This window comes from Eurosta solidaginis, chromosome 2, assembly GCF_040869045.1.
Source record: "Eurosta solidaginis isolate ZX-2024a chromosome 2, ASM4086904v1, whole genome shotgun sequence".
Taxonomy (NCBI): domain Eukaryota; kingdom Metazoa; phylum Arthropoda; class Insecta; order Diptera; family Tephritidae; genus Eurosta; species Eurosta solidaginis.
This window is the reverse complement of record NC_090320.1, coordinates 56,831,422-56,846,821: the sequence shown is the minus strand read 5'-3', so window position 1 is coordinate 56,846,821 and position 15,400 is coordinate 56,831,422. Positions and strand designations below refer to the sequence as shown.

Genomic DNA, 15,400 nt, shown 5'->3' with positions numbered 1-15,400 from the left:
CCCAACCCAAATAAGCATGCGTTGCGACAATGTAAAGCATGTGTGCAAACGTCAAATCTAAATGTCACGCAGAACAGAAATTGGAAATCGAGTTAGGTTTTCACGCAGCAAATTCAATTTGGGTTGCTCTCATACAATTTGTATGTGCATGAGAAATTTTTGACAGAAAATGACTTGCGTGCGTTTATATTAGGAGGTTGGCATATATGTCCTGTCAAATGTATTCTCACTTCGGCTTTTGAAAAAAAAAATTTAACAAAATTGGCAACTCCGGTTTGCGATATTCATTCACACACATTTTTTTCGCAGATTTTCTGCTTCCTTTCTTCTACTTCAATTTTGTTCGTTTGCTTCAATGGTTTGTTCGCGAGTGAGTATAGAGATTAGTGCAACTTTCATCTATGATCGCTTTTAAATTCACTGGTTTGTGCTGCTAATGGATTTTTTTTGTTATATCTAACACGATTACATTTGAAAACTCAAATCTAATATCTGAATGCGAAATTATAAAATCTAAACTGATCTGAAAATGGTCCACAAAGTAACAAAAAAGCACTGGCCTCCATATGCCTTTGTGGCATATAAAAGAAAAAATAGAGTTCTTGAAAAGATGATGGAGTATAGGGATGATTTGCTCCAAGTAGTGCTCATAAAATCTATATCTTGTGGATTAGACAGCTTACAAAGTGGCTATAATGAAATAAAAACAGCTGTAGCAGCAGTACATACTAAAAATTGTGTAGAATATTTCTACTCAACTTCTACAGGATTTTGCAATTGATTTCTTTCGTAAATTTACGAAACGTGCTTTTATAAATTCTTTTGTCATGGGGAACTTGGCTGAGACATACTTATGGAGTTGTAATATGTGATGGAGGTGGTTTCTTGTCGGCCGCGACACTTGAAAACGATAGTGTTGGGGAACATGAAGGCAAATCAATTACATACAAATAAACACAGTATCTCTATGCTGAACTTAAATTTTAGAAATAAGGTGCAATAGAATAGTTTCTTAAATTAATTAACGAGCGAAGTATAAGACACAGCCTTAAGGACCCAGCGGGTTAGGGGGTCAGAATATACCCGCGGTAGGTATGCCTTTCGTAAAAGGCGACTAAAATACCAGATGCAAAGGGTTGTGTAGTGCAACCCTTCAGGTTGCCAGCGCAATATATAGCTTCTACAAACCCCATTGTCAACCTCACCTATCCGTGGCGAATCCTGTTTCACTAACAGACGAGGCTCTGGCGACCCCAAGCTCCTCATGGAAGTTGGTGGTGGGGAGGGAGGGATGGCCTGAAGGTTTAACGTGGTCATATAAATCGTTCCCAAGATGGTCGGGCTAGCACCTTAATGGTGCTGTGTTACCGGAGCGTACCGGATCTGTACCGGCAAAGGACCATCAGATCGATAACACTCCCCAAAGCCTTCGGGGAGCAACCTTATCGCTACAACAACAACAACACAGCCTTAAGAATAGGAGCACATTAATGGAGCATACTATTAGTATATGTTCCCCGAACAGTTATTTCATCTTCCACACCGATGATACAGATGCCTATTCACAACCCCCCAGCGGGTTAGGGGATTAGAATATACCCGCGGTAGGGATGCCTGTCGTAAGAGGCGACTAAAATACCAGATTCTAGGGGTTGTGTAGCGCAACTTTTTCAGGTTGCCAGCGTAATATATAGTTTCTCCAAATCCAATTGTCAACCTCACCTATTCGTGGCGAATCCTGTTTCATTAACAGCCGAGGCTCTGGCGACCGCGAACTCCTCATGGATCTAGGGGGATGGGATGGCCTTGAAGGTCGCACGTGGTCATAACAAATCGTTCCCGAGATGGTCGGGTTTGGTACCGGATCTGCATCGTGCAAAGGACCATCAACTCGATAACACTCCCCAAGGCCTTCGGGGAGTGTCCTTACCGCTACAACAACATGCCTATTCACAAAGCTATGCAATGGTATAATAAACATAGCAAAAGAAGGCGTTGACAGCTAAGCTCAATGATTAGCTTGCGATGTGCCACATCCCAGGAACGATATTATTAAATTCATTAGTTCGGAAAGAGGTTTAAAATATACCTTAAAAATAAAACTACTTGGGAGACCTGAAAAGTGGAAGGTTTCCATGCAATAAATTCAATAGTTTGGAAACCAACGGCTCTAGAACTCTGATTCTGTGTTAAATATAAGAATAGTTGGTATGAAATTTGGTGGAAAAATAAGAAGACTTCTTCAAAAAATCTGGAAAATGTAAAATGTTTTAACATCTGGGGTGTTCAACCCTCAAGTTGTTGAAGCATTCTGATAATAGACGGAGAGCTGGCTACTGAGATAGCAACATGACTCGGTCCAAGGAATATCTCACCTGGAAAGGTTCCATTAGTAACGGTGAACCGAAAGCCCGACCGCCAGAAGACGCACTGGAAGCTGTATGCGTGGGCGGGCGGATAAAGATGCGTATTTTTTTCCTTAAAAAACTGTTAACGGACAAGGCTGAAAATTCGTTCAGGTGTTCAGTATACTTAGTTGTAATAGGAAAACAATTACCAGAATTGTAAGTGGAAGCCAAATGGTTGCCAGAAGTCGACCAAGTTGCGAAAATTTTGCAAAATTTACATGTTGGGGGACACTTCTGGCAATCTTATTATTTATTTATTATGCATTGAAAAGAGTTCCTGTAAAATGACAGAAGATAAAATGGAAGCAATCCCGAGATATCGAGGAGAGTAGGCGTGAGCGTCGGCCAGCGGCGCGCGGCCCAGCGGCTCGGGCAGCGATCGATTCTGACTTATTTTATCTAATAAAAGGTTTATGGACACGTCTGGCAATTTTTTGGAGGTTTCATAAGGAACTAAGAAAACTACCACACAAATGGCAGACGCTCTTTCGGAAAATTTATTATTTTAAAAGAACTTCAAAAACCCATTAAATTGAAGCATTTAGCTCAATGGCTACGCTCAATTAAAATTTACGAACGAAGTACAATTCAGTTATTTTCATAATCAGTATCGAATACATCTTCTTCATTATCTTCGTAGTCTGGATCTTCTTCGCTATCATATTCAGACACGTCGATGTCAACTGAAAAAAAAGGAATGCGTTATTGTATCGAAGTTTTCACGTACTTAATTGACTTGAACGGTAACTGAAATTTACCTTGTTCATCGTTTAAAATTACGTCTTTCACTGATGATGGTAGTTAGGGGCCTTCAAACCATGAAAAGTCATATTTATTATCAACTGAGTTCCACCCATAGTCCTCTGGATCTATCACTACTGGATCTGCAAGTGTTGCATTATTCCATACATGTGAAATATAATGTGCCCTTCCCATTTGTTGATATAACTCGCTGTGGCATGGAGGTAAACATGAAGCATCAAAGTTTTTCAAATGCTTTTTGAGGAAAGCTTCATCAGTTTTCTTCGCTTTGTAATTCCGAAGAAACATTTGAAACCTCACATCGTTATTTTTCGTCGATCTAAATCGATACGTAACAGATAAATGTTTCAATTTTTTCAAATGTTTCTTCAACATTGACTGACCTGTTCCACAAGTTTGCGAAGGCTTTCTGGAACTCTTCCTTCTTCTGGAGCAATTTAAAAGGGCGTTGTTTGCCTTTATCGTGAAATGCGGGGTTGTAATCGCACCCAGTAATTGCATGGAAACCAGGCAGTGCGCTACATACATTCGAGCCTAACCTCTCTTGAATATTTCTTACATTAATAATATGTCGTTTTTTGCAGTTCCGCATTCGATGTAAATGATCGCAGAAATTTTATGAATATTAATACCTAACATGATAATAGTTAAGTCTGTATCAGAGCACTTGACAACAACATACATATCTGGATTCGTTTTGGATGCGTGATAAATAATTTTGGAATCTGCTTCTTCATGCGATGGGCAAGAAACATTCGTGTTTCTCTTCTCGAACAACATTACCATTTTCATTCAGACTATACGGCCACCGTGGTGTGATGGTAGCGTGCTCCGCCTATCACACCGTATGGCCTGGGTTCGCACCCCGGCCAAAGCAACATCACAATTTTAGAAATAAGGTTTTTCGATTAGAAGAAAATTTTTCTAAGCGGGGTCGCCCCTCGGCAGTCTTTGGCAAGCGCTCCGGGTGTATTTCTGCCATGAAAAGCTCTCAGTGAAAGCTCATCTGCCTTGCAAATGCCGTTCGGAGTCGGCATAAAACATGTAGGTCCCGTCCGGCCAATTTGTTGGGAAAATCAAGAGGAGCACGACACAAATTGGAAGAGAAGCTCGGCCTTAGATCTCTTCGGAGGTTATCGCGCCTTACATTTATTTATTTTTATTATACTCATAACATCGCAGATAATTCAAGACAACTGTCTTGTTTCGTATAAAAGGAGCTACTTCCTCACTTTGCCAATGAGATATTAAGAAAGTAACGAGAGCTTCTTTAAACCTATAATTTCTAAGCTGTTGCAAAGTCATTCGTCCTCGCCTGTTCTGGACCAGATATGACGTAGTCATGATTACTTTCGGAACCTCTTCTTAATGAACGCTCATAATCTTTGATAGATGGGGAGCAGTATCGGCCGAAATAATATGCACACCGTGTATTGTAACTAGTGAGAATTTGAAGAATTTTTTTTAGAAATATCACCGAACGATTGCGGTAAAGAAATCGTCAACAATTACAACATCGATATGCGCTGGCATAGGTGAATCACACCGAAGACTTTTCATCATGACAGCTTTTTTAGTATCACATATCGTTCCATCTGAATGGCATAAGGAGGGAGGCATCGGAGTAATAGGGAAAGTAAATATCTTCTCCAAGTCAGTTGAGTTTTCCATCGAAATTCCCAACATACGGCCGAATAAATCACGTTGAATGCGTACTTCTTGCACTTTATTATTTTTAACGATTTTCTTTTTTGCATTGTAGCTTGTGAAATTCATTATTTTATTCTGCTTTATAGGAGATTCAAATCTTCGATCGTGTTGTGAGCACTCTATTATAAATGTTTCTCTCAATTCTTGTCCTTTCTTTTCTACATTGAGAAGAAATTCAGCCACAGAATTAGGCGCGGTACGATCACTTTATATTATATAGTAGATTTTTATCCAACTTTTCGGTATCAAACGGATTCAAATTGTTTTTCAATTTATTCACAAATGCATGTGCACTTTCAGAATCTTTAACTATTTGGTACTTTTCTAATCTCGATGTTGCATCCTGAATTTTTTTCAATCCCCAATAATCAACCACATGATAAATTATGTATGATCTCAAGCCATGACTTTTAGCCCATCGCTGTCGAGCACTGATCGAGTTCGTAAAGTGTGTTACTCCTGTCAATCTTTTTTTGTTGCTTCAGCATTCACGGTCTGTTCTAGAGTTAGATCTATTGGAATACGCGAAAAGGAGTTAGACGTTCCTGTTGTTGTTGTTGTTGTAGCGATAAAGTTACTCCCCGAAGGCTTGTTATCGATGTGATGGTCCTTTTCCGGATACAGATCCGGTACGCTCCGGTAACACAGCACCCTTAAGGTGCTAGCCCGACCATATCGGGAACGATTTATATGGCCACATTAAACCTTCAGGCCATCCCTCCTTCCCCACCCCCAAGTTCCATGAGGAGCTTCTTATATAGCCATCGGGCATAGTTAGCTTGATTAAATATGAAAAATAAATTACTCAGTTTTGGCATGATAAATTCGTAGAGATCGAAATCTCCTACACGAATGCTTCTAGTGAACATCATATAGTAATTAATAAATTCTATATACGTCATATAAAATTGTGCAGTTTTACCATGTATTCCAATGAGTGTATCTTTTTTAAACTGTCTATATTTCTCTATCAGTTCAACAAAGTCCCTGTCAGTAAATGCATCGTTTGACAATTTTTCAGATGTAGTTTTATTAGAAAGTCCTTAGTGTGCTCAGAAATATTTAAGCCACACTTCTGAATGAAAAATTCTACATGTAAAATATGTAATCCTAGATAAATCAACGCATGTAGTCGCTTACAGCGGTTGTAATGTTGTTGTTGTTGTTGTTGTAGCGATACGGTTGCTCCCCGAAGGTTTAGGGAGTGATCGATGTGATGGTCCTTTGCCGTTTACAGATCCGGTACGCTCCGGTAACACAGCATCATTAAGGTGCTGGCCCGACCATCTCGGGAACGATTTATATGGCCACATTAAACCTTCAGGCCAATCCGGTATTTTAGTCGCCTCTTACGACAGGCATACCTACCGCGGGTATATTCTAACCCCCTGACCCACTGGGTTACAGCGGTTGTAATGCTTGCAGCTTATGAAACCGTTTACTGATTCACTGGCTATTAATTTACTCTCGACCATCATATGAGTTAACCCACAGTCATCTATGAATTTCCCTACAGCCTTTAAATATGCAATCATTACATGAAAGGCACCCATATGTATGAAAAGATCATCAAAGTGAGGTTTTTCAATTGATTGTATCTGATATGCAAGTTTGGAAATAGCTAGATCGTACGAATCTGCATATAATTTTGTTGGCATTCTCTAAAAATTTTCTGAGTATGTCTCATAGTTTCATACACAACTGCGGGATTTGTAGGCGACTCATTGATCGGCATGAGATAAAAAATTTTTTGCTTAACGCTGCTATAGTTGGTGATTTTTAATTGAAGCCTACCCACATTGGAGTATCACGAACTTGTTTGTCGAAAAATATTCATTTCTTTAAACTTATTATGCAATAATACGACTAGTTGGAGTTAAATATAAACAAATCTAAGTAAAATTTACATTTTAATTAAATTAATTAGTCAAATAGCCGCGCGCCGCTGGCCTACGCTCACGCCTACTCTCCTCGATATCTCGGGATTGCTTACATTTTATCTCCTGGCATTTTACAGGAACTCTTTTCAAGGCATAATAAATAAATAATAAGATTGTCAGAAGTGTCCCTCAACATGTAAATTTTGCAAAATTTTCGCAACTTGGTCGACTTCTGGCAACCATTTGGCTTGCACTTACACTTCTGGCAATTGTTCTCATGTTACAGCTAAGTATACTGAATACCTCAACGAATTTTCAGCCTTGTCCGTTAACAATTTTTTAAGGAAAAAAATACGCATCTTTATCCGCGCGCCCACGCATACAGCTTCCAGTGCGCCCTCTGGCGGTCAGGCTTTCGGTTCGCCGTTACTAATGGAACCTTTTCCAGGTGAGATATTCCTTGGACCGAGTCATGTTGCTATCTCAGTAGCCAGCTCTTAGACTATAAAATCACAATTTTAAAAAGGTTCGCTAAATAATTTTATTGCTTTAATCTAAAATATACATAAGTGTTACTGGTGGGCGAAATTTGTCCCGGGTGAGACATGTTCGAATTAAAAGTATTTAATTAACTTATTAATAGTAAATAAAGTATTCTAAAGGTTCAAAAAATGTTTCACGTCATGGAAAAATTTCTACTAACCTAGTTAGTAGATATATTTATGAGGTTTTTTTTGTTGTAGGAGTGCTTCGCCCGTCCAACAGGTGTGACCGATCACAAATTTTCATCAATGTCCTCTAACGGGAGTCCAAGGATACTTGCAGTTTCAACAGGGGTGGCCCACAGTGAGAGGGGTGTTAGAGGCGTTGGTTCCACATTACAATTGAAGATATGGTTAGTGTCATGTGGGGGCACATTGCAAGCAGGACATACATTTTGTATGTCGGGGTTGTGTCTGGATAGGTAAGAGTTTAACCTGTTACAGTATCCAGATCAAAGTTGAGCTAGAGCAACGCGCATTTCCCCAGGCAGAGTGCGTTCCTCTTCTGCGAGTTCTGGGTATTTTGCTTTAAGAACTGGATCCACCGGGCAATTCATGACATAGTGGTCCGACGCCTGTTTGTGGATATCACTGAGGACCTGCTTGTGCTTCTTTGGTTCGCTACTTGTTTCTAACAGTTGTTTCTGCATTTTCACACGGGTGGGAAATACTTCATTGTTGAATACATAATTCCTTAATTCCAAAGAAGTCAAAACTGAATTGTTGAATATATTAAAACGAGTTTGATTAAAAATTCAGACTTTTTCTGTCACGTGTGGGACACTGCCAATACTGTTTGATATTTCTTTATCGTATTTAATAAATACAATAATAACGGTCTTTATTTTTCAACAACTCTTTAACAACTAAAATTTAATTAGAGAAAAAATATTTGCTATTTTACAAAAAGATATATTAAAAAATTGTTTGATAAAATTAAAATAAACAAGTTGTTTTTTAACAAGTGCATGTCCTACATATTTCCCCCTCCAGAGACTTTGTTTAACGATGAAGTCTCGATCTAAAGCGTACATGACGTGGAATACGGCTTCTTACATGAGGGTGTATTGGAACATAAATCGTTCGAGGATCTTCACAAATATCAGTATTAAATACGAATGCTGGCTTGAGTCGATCAATTGATATTGATTTGGTACAATTATTAATATTGACGTTAAAAACTTTATCATTTCTGCTCACAACTAGATATGGACCATCGTACGGTGACTGAAGTGATTTTTTAACAGCGTCTCGACGAACGTATAGGTGAGTGCAAGTAGCAAGATCTTTGTGGACGAAAACAGAACGATTTGATTTATACGAAACTTCAATTGGACACTGCGAGTTCATTGAAGATTTCAATTGCTTGACTAATTCTTCGGAAGGAGACAAGTCATTCTTAGCGTCGAAAAAATCGCAAAGAAGCTTTAAGGAAGTTCCATAAACCAGCTCGGCAGGACTGGCATTTACATCTTCACGTAAACTTGATCGCAGTCCTAACAGCACAATTGGTAAAATTCCCATCCAGTTTTTAGTATTGTGACCCATGAAAGCAGTCTTCAGCGAACGATGCCACCGCTCAATCATACCGTTCGAACAAGGATGATACTACGTAGTGCGTATTCGTTGAGAACCAAGAAGCTGTGCAAGTTCCTTAAAAAGATTGGATTCAAATTGACGACCGTGATCCGTTGTAATTTTTGAAGGAACTCCAAGCCGAGATATCCACCCATGAAATAAAGCGTCTGCAACTGAACGGGCACTTATGTCAACTAAGGGAATTGCTTCCGAACCGATCAATGCAAGTTGAAATATACGAATATCCATGTGAAGAAGGCAATGGTCCAACAAGATCAATGTTAATATGCGAGAAACGTGAACTTGGGTTTTCATAACTGCCTATCGCACTATGATTATGACGATGAATTTTTGATCGCTGACAATTAGCACAAGCTTTTGACCATGTCCTAATATCTTTTTTCAAATTCGGCCATATTAAACGCTGTCGAATTATTCTAGATGTCGCATTAGCTCCTGGATGAGACATATTGTGAATAATATTAAAAATTTCTCTCCTAAAAGTGGAATGTATGGTCTTGCATTGGATGTGTATATATCACAAAATATAGACTTCGACGACGATGGAATTGTTAAAGATTTAAAAATTAAAGATGAAGAGCTTGTATTCTCAACTAAAGCTTTTAGTTCTGTATCTTCTTCTTGAGCTTTTGCTAACTCTTCATAATTGACTATATTCGAAATTCGTGAGATAGTATCTGCTATAACATTTTCATTTCCTTTGATATGACGTATGTCGGTGGAAAGTTGCGAGAGAAAATCTAGTTGACGAAACTGACGAGGCGAAGCTTTTCCAAGTTTCGGCTTAAACGCAAAAGTAAGAGGTTATGATCCGTATATATTATAAAATTACGACTCTAGCATATAGCGAAAATGCCTTACCGTAAGGTATGCCGCAAGAAGTTCCCTATCATAAGTACTGTAACGTTTCTGGGTGTCATTTAGCTTCAATGAATAGAATCCCAGAGGTTTCCAAACCTCATCAACTTTCTGTTGTAGAACATCACCAATTGCTACGTCAGATGCATCAACCATAACAGATATCGGTGCAGAATCTATAGGATGAGTCAACAGAGTACTTCGAGACAATTCATTTTTACATTTTTCAAACGCGGATTGAGCTTCAGGTGTCCATTCGATTTGAGATTTGTCATTCCTCTTATTACCTTTCTGATAAATAAGAAGTGGAATTTGCATTTCAGCCGCATGTGGCAAAAATCTGCGGTAAAAATTCAACATCGCAGTAAAACGTCGCACTTGAGAGTTTTCGGTTGCGGAAAGTTTATAATTGCATCAACTTTCTCAGGAATTGGCTGAATGCCTTGAGCAGACACTAAATGGTCGAGACATTTCGCAACATTTACTGTTAGACCGTATGACTGAAGGCGATTAAACAATTGCTCAAGATGTAATAAGTGTTGTTCAGAGGATTCAGAAGCAATTAAAACATCGTCGAGATAAGGGAAACAAAAGTCTAACCTTCGAAGAATCTCATGCATGAACCGCTGAAACGTTTGAGCGGCGTTACATAAGCCAAAAGTCATAAATCGGAACTCAATTAATCCGAACGGGGTAATTATAGCCGTTTTAGAAAACATCGGCAGGAGAAACCGGAATTTGATTGTAGCACGAACTAAATCAATGGTAGAAAAAACTGTCTTTCCTGAGAGCCCATAAACGAAATCATGGATGTGCGGAATGGGATAACGATCAGGAAGAGTTTGAGCGTTAAGACGACGATAGTCTCCGCACGGACGCCACTGGCCATTTTTCTTTAATACCATATGTAACGGCCTTGACCAAGAACTTTTTGATGGGCAACAAAGTCCTTGATCGACCATTAATTGAACCTCTCCTTTTGCAATTTCGAGCTTGTCCGGTGCTAATCGACGAGGCCTCGAAAATATCGGAGGACCTTTTGTCTCGATGACATGCTCAACACAATGAGGAACTTTTTTCTGATGCAAAGAAGGATTCGTTAAATGCGGATATTTAGATAAAAGTTTATGATATATGGTTGAACTTACAAGTGTCTTTACCGCTGGTAACTCTCTTAATTCTCATAACTTACCGGAAGAGCTCAGACCAGTTTCACAATCTACCAAACAGCCTTTTTTCAAATCCACCAACAAGCCAAAATGTTTCAAAAAATCTGCGCGAATTATAGGACTGCTGACATCAGCAATAATGAATTTCCAAGCAAAGGAACGACGTAAACCAAAAGTTGGGGTTAAAAGTTGAGTATCAAATGTGTTGATAGATGTGCCATTAGCAGCAAAAAGTTTGTATTTGTCTTGCTTTTTTTTAGATATACCTGCTGATGGGGAAACCGACATATCCGCTCCAGTGTCTATCAAAAACTTTTTGTTGGTGGACTTATCAAAGATATGTAAACGATTAATTGTAGAATACCGGCCACTAGCTTCATCTAGTGACCGGCCGGCTTGTTTCCCTGATTGTGAATTTGAGCGACTTCTGCGTCGAAAGCGTTGTTTTTGAAGATTGCTAATAGCTGCGCTCAAAGTTGTTATTTGTTGTTGAAGATTCGATAGATCAGGAAACGATTGTAATGCCGCGACTGTTGATTGTTGTTGTGCTGAAATTGCTTGAATTTTATCTACCATTACTGCAAGTTTATCCAACGTTTCAGAAGATCTTGCCAAAACAGCTTGTGTTTCTGAAGGTAGACGTTGTAGCCACAATGTTCGCAGGAAGTCATCGGTAACTCCACCATGCGAGAGACCACGCATTTCCCGCAGAAGACAACTAGGTTTTTGTCCCCTACATCCAAATCGTTCAACAACTTTTTGATTCTCTTCTCCTCGGAAATTGAAAAATGATCGACGAGACGTTGTTTAACCTGCGTATATATATTCTGAGGTTTTGCCAGAATAATATCGCTTACCTGACTTAATAAAAAAAAAAAAAAAATAAATGTAAGGCGCGATAACCTCCGAAGAGATCTAAGGCCGAGCTTCTCTTCCAATTTGCGTCGTGCTCCTCTTGATTTTCCCTACAAATTGGCCGGACGGGACCTACATGTTTTATGCCGACTCCGAACGTCATCTGCAAGGCAGATGAGTTTTCACTGAGAGCTTTTCATGGCAGAAATACACCCCGAGCGCTTGCCAGACACTGCCGAGGGGCGACCCCGTTTAGAAAAATTTTCTTCTAATTGAAAAACCTTATTTCTAAAATTTTGATGTTGCTTTGCCCGGGGTTTGAACCCAGGGCATACGGTGTGGTAGGCGGAGCACGCTACCATCACACCACGGCGGTGCGTGAAGAATCGTGAAATATTTTGTTTTCTCCGACACAATTCCGTGATGTTCGAACTGTGCCTCGATTTGTGCAAACCATATCAATGGCTTTTCTTTCCAGAATTTCAAAATTCGTAGATGAATTCCTCCTTGTGAAAATGAATTCGAGTTGCTTGGAGATGCCACAATCGTGTTGCTGATTGTGGATGGCGGATTCGTGTTTATTGTAGTTGATTGCTGCGATGAGGTGGCATTGTCTCCGGAGCGTGTATTCGGCATGATGCGTATGAATACATATGTTCAATGGTTCGGGGTCACCAATTTATCGTATTTAATAAATACAATAATAACGTTCTTTATTTTTCAACTACTCTTTAACAATCATGATTCAATTACAAGAGGTTTGCTCGACAGACACATTTTTTGACAATTGCAGCCATTTTGCTCCCAAATCGAATTGACATCCGTTAACTGTGTTGTTTCATTGCGAATTTTCGAAAAATATTAGTACTAGAAATAGGAAGCAATCAGTTTACAAATACCCGATAAGTACTTAACTGCATAATTCCTTAGAACATTTATTTTAATTTCATGATGAATTTATTAACTAATGGCATGGATTTATTAGTGTGGCTGAACATAGGTTTTATGAAAAGTACGGACACCAAGGAATCGTGCACTTTCGTAAACCTATGAACATACGAAAACTAAACCAATTCAAAATTCATCTTTCAACGTCAAAACCTCGACTACTAAATCGATTCACGTAAAAATGTCATTAGTAAATAATGGAGATGCCATAACGAGATGTACTCATTGGGCATGTTAACTTATTCAGGTAAAAGTCTAGAACAGGAGTGTACTGCTGATACGCGTCCAAAACTATCGATAGAGGTGACCAAGGCAACAATAATCCTAAGGCGGAAAAGAAAAATTGTATCTCTGTCCGGAGATATTTGGAGTTGAAGTTGGCAATTTTCATGTGGTTGTTTTAATGTTTTTGTGCACAGAAAGAAATTTTGTGTACAAAGGGATTTTGCACGCATTTAATTTTGATCCCACCTCATTGGTGGACCGGCCAGGATATTTTTTATAAGCTCGGCTGAAGGCCGCCAATGCAACCCGGGGCCATTTTTCGGGTTTTCGTCAATATCTTTTGAACGAGCTAAAATTTTTATTTCCGCCATTATTGTTATCGAGGTCAATAGGCGTTTTTGACACTTCTCTCGTTATTTTTGGACGCGTATTAAAAGTTCTATTATTTCCGTATGTTCTGAACATTCGTCCCCATTTGAAATTTGGAGAATCGGTTTATATTTGGAATATTATGCATATTCGGACATCGTGAGGTAGTATCAAATGCACGAATATTCTAAATTAAGGGGTTATCGGGAACGCTTTCATGAATACTTAACGGAAAAGAGCTTACCGAAATTTTAGAATAAAAAGGTGAATACTCCCTGTGTAGCAGGACCGCACAAAAGCTTAACTCTTCTGTCAAAGTCAAGGTAGAAATATAAACTTCTAAGACAATAAGCCATTCTCTTTTATTTTTGTTTTTGTCAGTTCATTGCGGCTGCTGAGTAGCGTATCACCCCATGTCGGTTGCCTGTTCAAAATCATGTTATCTCAAAATATTTTTCAAAAATTTCCCAATTCAGGATTTGTCACAAAACCGCCCTATATTAGAGTTAGATTGAAGAACGCTTCATCTCAGAATGCTTTTCGTTTACTCCCTCTTATGACAAAATGCATTGAACTTATGCTCATGTAGGGAGTTTTGGAAACAAATTTTGAGATAGTGCATTTTTGAATAAAATTCTAACGTACGGCATTCTTCAAACAATTTCTGAAAGAATGACCAAACCAACATAACGAAATATTTAGTAGAAAATGAATTATTTCCCCAAAAACTTTTGGCATTTACAAATTTATTATCACTACTAATATACTACTAAAGGTACTTTTCTACTACAATTTCACTGAAGGGGATTGAATTATTCCCGTCCAGATTTTTCAATTTGGGAGTGTCAAAGATCTGTCATCATTGAAGAACAAACCTCTAGCAATTGAATCATGTTTAACAACTAAAATTTATTTAGAGAAAAAATATTTTTTTTTCATTTTTATATTTTACAACAATATATATTAAAAAATTGTTTGATAAAATTAAAACAAACAAGTTGTTTTTTAACAAGTTCATGTCCTACACATCCAATAATAAGAATATAGGGCTTTTGGAATCTGGTATTTAAGTAAGCTTCATATAAAAGAGATGAGTTACTGTTGTTGTTGTAGCGATAAGGACACTACTGGTGACGCGTAGCATATGAGCAGCCGGCCAATTTCTTTGTAAGTGGTTGGCAGCGTTTTTTATCTTTTCGTCAAGTGCTGCCGGCAAACGACTTGATTTTACTGAGGTTTTGTACCCTGTATACAATTTCGGAGTATTGAGATTTGAAGGTAATCTGTTCCTACTTCGTCGTGAATATGATCCCTGCAAAGGCTACGGAAATAACCGTTTACTTTGTAGCAAGGCTCTCTTTGGAAGGGTGTGAGGTCAAATTAGAATGAGACTTGGTAGAGGAGTCCTACCAGATGGGAGGTTGCATGAGAAAGTGAACCTTAGGGCGAAAAAAGTTTTCTTATAAAACAGAAAACAGCGTGGATTAAAATGTAAAAAAAAATGTATCGACTTAAAAATATTAAATTTAATCTTCAAATGATTTAAAAATTTCAATTAGGATGAAATAGCTTGTTTTAAAAAAGATGTCAAACAATTTTCGATTTACCAGTCGAGTGAATGATAAGATAAATAACTACCGTAACTCATCCCCCCGCGGGTTAGGGGGCTTAGAATATACCCGCGGCAGGTATGGCTGTCGTAAGAGGCGTCTAAAATATCAAATTGATTCAAGGGGTTGTGTAGCGCAATTTAGCGTGGCGAGTCCTGTTTCCTTAGCAGCCGAGGCTCTGGCGACCCCAAGATCCTTATGTATCTAGGGTGTGGGAGGGCGGGATGACCTAGAATGTTTCATGTGTTCATGCTAAATCATTCCCGAGATGGTCGGGCTAGTACCTATGGTGCTTGTTACCGGAACGTACCGGATCTGCATAGGACAAAGGACAATCAACATCGATAATACTCTCCAAAACCTTATAGATATCTTATTTTTCAGCAAAGTAACAAAATTGATTAGTAAATCTCTTTTTCATTGTTGTGATAAGAAGTGAGAAACTTATTTTATCTTAACATATTC

General features: G+C 38.6%; 1 protein-coding gene across 11 annotated transcripts in view; it reads left to right on the top strand.

Moving 5' to 3' along the window:
• Positions 1-15,400, top strand: part of Pten (phosphatase and tensin-like protein) — a 141,604-nt gene that overhangs the window by 27,622 nt on the left and 98,582 nt on the right. The window contains exons 1-2 of one of the 11 annotated variants that reach the window (XM_067765417.1): positions 385-423; positions 7,105-7,208. The exons of 9 other annotated variants lie outside the window; for them this stretch is intronic. The gene's annotated coding sequence lies outside the window, so the exon portion shown is untranslated. Of the gene's footprint in view, positions 1-322; positions 424-7,104; positions 7,209-15,400 lie in introns of those variants that run through there. One more of the 11 variants, XM_067765414.1, reaches the window with a different exon arrangement.